This window comes from Gavialis gangeticus, unplaced genomic scaffold (genome assembly GCF_001723915.1).
Source record: "Gavialis gangeticus isolate Ggan-Ray unplaced genomic scaffold, GavGan_comp1, whole genome shotgun sequence".
Lineage (NCBI taxonomy): Eukaryota > Metazoa > Chordata > Crocodylia > Gavialidae > Gavialis > Gavialis gangeticus.
This window is the reverse complement of record NW_017729025.1, coordinates 11,664,988-11,671,127: the sequence shown is the minus strand read 5'-3', so window position 1 is coordinate 11,671,127 and position 6,140 is coordinate 11,664,988. Positions and strand designations below refer to the sequence as shown.

The window sequence follows — 6,140 nt, the reverse complement described above, 5'->3', positions numbered from 1 at the left end:
AGCATTAGGAAAGTTGCAAAAACCTTTTGTAGCCTTTGACCATCTGCGCAAGGGGAATACTTTTTCCACTTGGTGCTTGTTGAACTGGATTAGCACATGCAGAGATGTGTTGTGCTTTGGCTGGGATGTGATGGTCTTAAGCCTAAATACAGGCAGTCTTCGACTTACGACGTTTTGAGTTACAATGTTTCGCACTTACAACGTTTATAAATTGACACCCTGTTTCAACTTTCTGATGTCAGTTTAGACTTTACGACGCTTGATCCGATGCAACACCATGCCAGTGATCAAGTTCGCTGCGTCACTCATCTCCCTGGCGAACATCTGTCCAAACTTCCTTGGACACTTTCTTTAAGAAAGCAGCCAAGACTCCAGGAAAACCTGTGGCCAAGACTCCTGAGAAGACTTCAGCCAAGAGCCCTTTAAAAAGTCCAACCAAGAGCCCTTCAAAACATCCAGCAAAGTCTCCTCAAAGAAGTCCTTCCAATTCAATATGATTGCTATTTACAATATAAATGCATTAATGTAGCTACATTACTCATCTATAATTGATTGAGTACAACATTCTGGGTTTTTATTGGGGAAAACTGGGTATCAGGCCTTGGTTCAGGAACCATTCCCCCATTTATAACATTATTTCCTATGGGAAAATCAGTTCCAAGTTACAATGTTTCGACTTACGATGTGGTTTTCAGGAACCAATTGTGTCGTAATTCTGAGGACTGCCTGTAGTATTAACTCAGGGTGGCATCTGGGGTTTACCTGCATAGTATTTCTATTGGAGCAAATGTTTGGGTTCCTGCTATAGCTCTTACAAGCTAATTTAAGTAAGTGTGTGTGTGTGTTTGGGTGATAGCCAAAGTTTAATCAATTGCTTCAGCCTGGCCTGGGAGTAGACTGCTACTTGTAGATACTCTCTCAAAGACTGACCATTATGGTTAAGTAACCTTTCTTCAGTCTTGAGTTCCTTTGGATGGTTCCCATCATCTGTTTCCAGTCATCTGCAGATGTTTACTGTTCAGTTCCTATCCCTGTTTTGGCTTCATATTGTCAATATTTCCATACGTTCCTATAGAAAAAATATATACCACTATATAACCAATTGATTTATTTCTACCAGTGATTTGATTGTCTTGTAATTTCCTTGATGATACAAAATTGAAAAGGTGGAAGCCAAGATGTTTGCATTTTCCTAGAAATAATGTTTTTGTTTGCAAAGTCATAATGAGGGGGTAGCTTTAAATTTAATTCACCCAATCATGGAATATTATGTAGAAAAAAAAATTAATTGAATCCTTTAGTTAAAATAAGGAAACAAAAATGCATGCTGTATATTCTGTAGGGCAATACTGACAATGTGAGCATGGGGTGGTGGAAGGAAATGAATGAATGACTCTCTCTACACGAAACATATGCTAAAAGCTCTGAATAGGGAAAACTCCCCCTTCTGGAGAGCATCCCAGTGAAAAAGGATGAATAGATGTTTTTGCAGGCTACTCTTGCAAAACAAATGCTGTAGAGAACCATTTTTGTATCTTCTGGAAAAGTCCCAAATGGCAAGTCCTCTTGGTCTTGAGTTGATGAAAGACATAGAGCAGGGATAGGTCTCCTAAATCCCTATCATCGTGGTAAAAGGGAAATGTCCCAGTTTGCTGAAATTAAAGACAGATACTTGTTTGGAAGCTTTGTCATAGGAGCCAATAAATATATTTTATTCCTAAAGAATGAAGATTATTTGGTGGGTCAAGGGAGTTATGGATCTAATGGTCATTGCTTTGCTCTGGATGGACCCTGAACAGAACCATGTTGTGCCTGGTTGTGGACCCGCCCTGTGGGCTGCCCACCTTTGCAGGGCTGGTGTTATGCTATTTTTGCTGTCATTGGCTGGGGTTGTGTGTGGGGGAGCACTGTCTTGGTATGACAGAATCTCATGTTGTACCATCAGTTTTGCTCACCCTTCATGAAAACGTCTGCATTTCTTCCATCTTGATGTTGGCCCATGAGATCCCATTCGTGTGCGTGTGCCAATGTCGCCCATGCAAGGCGTCGTGTCCTCCACGCTGCAGAACCTGGAAGCCTCACCCTCTGTCCACCCGAGAGGTTCGCCTCTGAATAATCACTCTGTGCTCGGTAGTTATTTTGCAGATTGTCCTGGCAGAATGGCAGGGTTTTTCCCCCTCCCCGAGGATTTAGCGGCCCCTCATAGCCCTGGCCACTGGACAGCATATCTCAGAACAGACAAAAGAAGTAGGGAAAAGAAAATACCTGCCCTTCTGCTATCATGTCTGAGAAAGGCTTTGCACATGCGAACTGTGGCAGGTCAGAGGTTAATAGCAATACGTACTGTCCCTCTTATCCCGGGGCTGAGGAACCACAGAACTGAGATGAGTGGCAGGCCGTCCCTCCGTGTGCAAGAAAGGGGTTAATTATTGGTGACGGGGATGCTGTGTGCGATCACAGGATTCAAATGCCATCTGCTGCATGCTTCCTTCTCCTCTCTGAATAGCTGACTTTCATGCCTGCTCTTCTGGATCCTAGCAGTGAAAAGGCAGCAGTCAGGTCAGGTTGCTGCAGCGGGCTCTTGACCACTGACCGGTGGGTAGGTCAAACGGGCTTCCTAGAGACAGTGGTGTCTTCAGATGGAGGGCTGCTGCAGGGCACAAGCTCCGTTTTGTCTTTAGGCATCTTGCTCACATCTGGGAGGGGAAGGAGATTTCCTCTGCGAGCCTTTCATCTGTGCTGAAAGGGGTTTTGCAGCATGTTGACATAACAGAGGGAGGCTATTTACATAATGGAAAAAGGGATGGAAAAAAAGACCCAGGAGATTTTTTTTTGAGGGGTGGGGATCTTGGGGTGGTTTTTAAAATGATAGTTTCTTCTGCCCTGTACTTATTTTAGGCTGGATCACTGATTTATACCATATGACGACCCTGGCCCTTTATATTACTAGCGCTGCCGTGTGCATGTGTGTGCGTATAATACCCTGTGTGATTAGCCAGGTCTGGGCTACAGGGCTGACTTTTGAAACTTCTCTCATGTGATCTTTATTGCTTGTCTCCAGCGTAGAGATTTCCGCGCCATTCATCATGCCGTGACACGTGTTTACAAACAGCCGTCCCCTAGGCCATTCCTCCTCTTCCACCATGTTTCCATTCATGCCCATGGCAAAGGTGAGAGTAAAACTGGGCAAAATGATGGGCCAGGCTAGAGCTATCTCTGCTGCTGCTGTGACTATCAGGGCCTGCGTGGAAAGCCTTGGCTTGCCATGGTTTGCAATAGGAAACAGCTGCCCTGGCAGCTTCTGAGACTGGTAGGCCTATTTGATGACCATGGGGCTGGCTCACTATATAAGTGAGACCAGTAGGAAATAGGTGAAGAAAACTTAGAAGCAGGAACCGGCCTTAAGTAATGGGTAATGGCCCCAAGCAAGGGCTGAGCATGTAATGAGAGGGTTGAGAGCCCCCAAAAAATTGAGAGAGGGAAGTCAGGCTGAAATGGGAAGCCAGGTCAGAGCCTGGAAGTGGGGTGGCTGTGGAAAGGATTGGGAAGTCCTCTCCGACCCATAAATGGGCTATATTGGCCCATTCAGTCATGATCGTTAGCTACCGTATTGTCTGGCATACCACAGCACCCCCAAAATAAGGGGTGCGTCTTGTTTCTGAAAGGCTGAATGAAGGAAGGAAAAAAAAAAGATCAGGATCTGATATTTCCAGGGAAAACACAGGCAGCTGCAGTGGGGGAAGGGAGCAAAAACCTGGGTCTGTTTGGTTAACCCCTTAGCTGCAGGAATGGAGTAGGTGCTGCTGGCTGTGCCAAATTGCCTGGCCCTTCTTGTCTTGAGCTGAGTTGGGTGGGCAGCCAGCAGCACCTGCCAGGTCAGCTGAGGGGCCTGTCCCCTGCTGGCAGTGCCTCTAGAGGTGCCCAGGCACCGAAGAGGTGCCCAGGCAGTTTGCATCCCAGAGGACTGGGCCCTCTGCTTTTTCTCATTCGAGACGTGCGCTCCAATTTCCAGTGGCTCATTATTAAAATAAGCTGCGTGCTGTATTTGAGTAAATGCAGTATATAACAGCGGGGGCTTACCATTCCTGTTTTCTTGCTGCAGTAATAAAAGAGACTGTCTCTGTCTCAGACGGCCCCTGCAGCCTGCGCGCCAGGCCTGACTGGCTCTCGTGTGCCCACGTGCACATGCACACGTGCGTTCTGAGCCCAGCACAATGCAAATACGAGGCCGGCAAGGAAACCCCCAAGCAATGGAAAGACCAATGCAGGAAACTGCAGTCTAGGAACAGGCTCGTGTCACTGCAGAAAGCGGAAGCATTAAAATGAAAAATCCCCGGAGCCAGACTGAATCCAAACGCCGTCCGCTCCTCTGAATCCGAACGTACGGAGAGGGGTGGTGGGCTGCGAGCATCGTTCCTGAATCGCCTTGCGCTGCGATTCACGCCAAGTGCAGAAAAAGCCTTGCTGGCCTCCGCCCCCACCCAAAACCCCCAGACCTCGAATCATTTCACTGGCTCTGGAAATGAAAATACAGCAATTTTACTGTGTGAGAAACTTGTTGGTTTCCTACCGGTCGCTTCCTACTATAAATCAGCACCAGGCAGCTGCATCCACTCGCTCCTTGGGATAGAAAAATACACCCTGCTGCTAGACAGTAACACAGGCGCCAAAAACATCACGGGATCAAAGGGCACCGAGCCTTATCCCGAGCATAATCAAAGCAAGCCCATCAGCTCTCCCGAACAGTCTGTTTGTGTTAGCAGTGGCCATCCGTGTCTGTCCGGGCAGCAGGGGATGGATTTATCAGCGTTGTTTTGTTCCATATCTTAGCTCATCCTGGAAGTCTCGTCTTTGTTCGAGAGCATCGATTGCTGGTACCTTCCTACATCTGCCTTCAGAGTGTTTTTGCATTACTTCCCTAACACAAAAGTACAGCCGTAATCTTTTCTGGATGTGCTGGAGTCCATTCGACCTGCTTCTTACAGGCCAGAAGCGTAGCCCTTTGCTTTCTAGGGAACGTCGTCCAAAATGGAAGGTAACACTCTGGGGACGTATAAGTATAAACGGCCAGTATTGGTGTCGGAGGAGAGCCCACTATGATTTTCTCTCTCTTCTGGTTCTTCTGTCCTCCTGTTCCGGTCTGTTGGGAAGTCGTAATCCAGGGTGTGGGTTTGTGCCCGGACTTCTTAGAATTGAAGTACATTTTCTTTGGAAGCAGAGCGAACGCTGTGTTTGCCCGTAGGAGGTCAAGCATCCTCCTGGTTTCTCAGGCACAGACCTGCCAAGTTGACTGTTTTTCCATGAAAAGTGTAGATTTTTGGCTCTTTTTTTACATGCAATCTACCAATTTCTGATCTTTTACACTTGGGCAGAGAGCTTTCAGAGGGGACTGGAGAGAGTGTCGGAAGCAATAGCCCCAGCTCTGAACTATCTGTTGTTTCCTCTCCATGCTCTCGTTTCTCTCATAATTCATGTTGTACATCTGATTCTGCCTCTATAAAATGAAAGCAGCTCAGAGCTCTGCATGTGGGCAGCGTCGGACCTGGCCAACAGGCACAACCAGACTGGTAGTTTCTGTGGTCACATGGATTCCATGTCATGCATCCATTGAAAAGGGAAATTTAGTTTATGGCTTTCCCCATTGCTGTGTAGTTTCAAAAACCCTCTATGTTTAGGCCCAGATTTTCAAGGTATTTAGTTCCGGAGTGCTTCTTTTAATCACCAATATTTGCATTTTTAGGTGCCCAAATTAATTGACCTGCATATGAATAGGAAGCCTGCTTCAAAACTTCCATATCACTCTCAAAGGCAAAGGCCTTATCAAGAGGTGGAAAGACAACACACACACACACTCTTTACTCAACAATAAATAATAGTAATTTCTTGCTCATCTTAAGTCAGTGGAATAGCATTCTTCATTGCTGAACTTAGAAACATAGAAAATGAGGGCTGGCAGGACCTCAGGAGGTCAAATCTAGTCCAACCCCCTGCTCCAAGCAGGACCTTCCCCAATTATATCATCCCCACTTCTGTAGTGTGGTTCCTTGAGCTACCTTGGGGGAAGCTTTACCTTCCCAGTACTGTAGGCTTCAAGTTCAGCATGTCTGCTTTTGTGGCCTTAAAAAGAAAAATTAGGTAAG

At 46.4% G+C, this 6,140-nt stretch overlaps 1 long non-coding RNA gene across 1 annotated transcript; it reads right to left on the bottom strand.

Annotated features, from left to right (window-relative positions):
* Nucleotides 1–837: 837 nt before the first annotated feature.
* On the bottom strand, nucleotides 838–4,533 carry LOC109299423. The gene is made up of 3 exons (XR_002097832.1): nucleotides 4,081–4,533; nucleotides 1,956–2,534; nucleotides 838–1,652 (listed from the first exon to the last, which is right to left on the bottom strand). It is a non-coding gene; the product is annotated as an uncharacterized LOC109299423 (long non-coding RNA).
* Nucleotides 4,534–6,140: the final 1,607 nt, after the last annotated feature.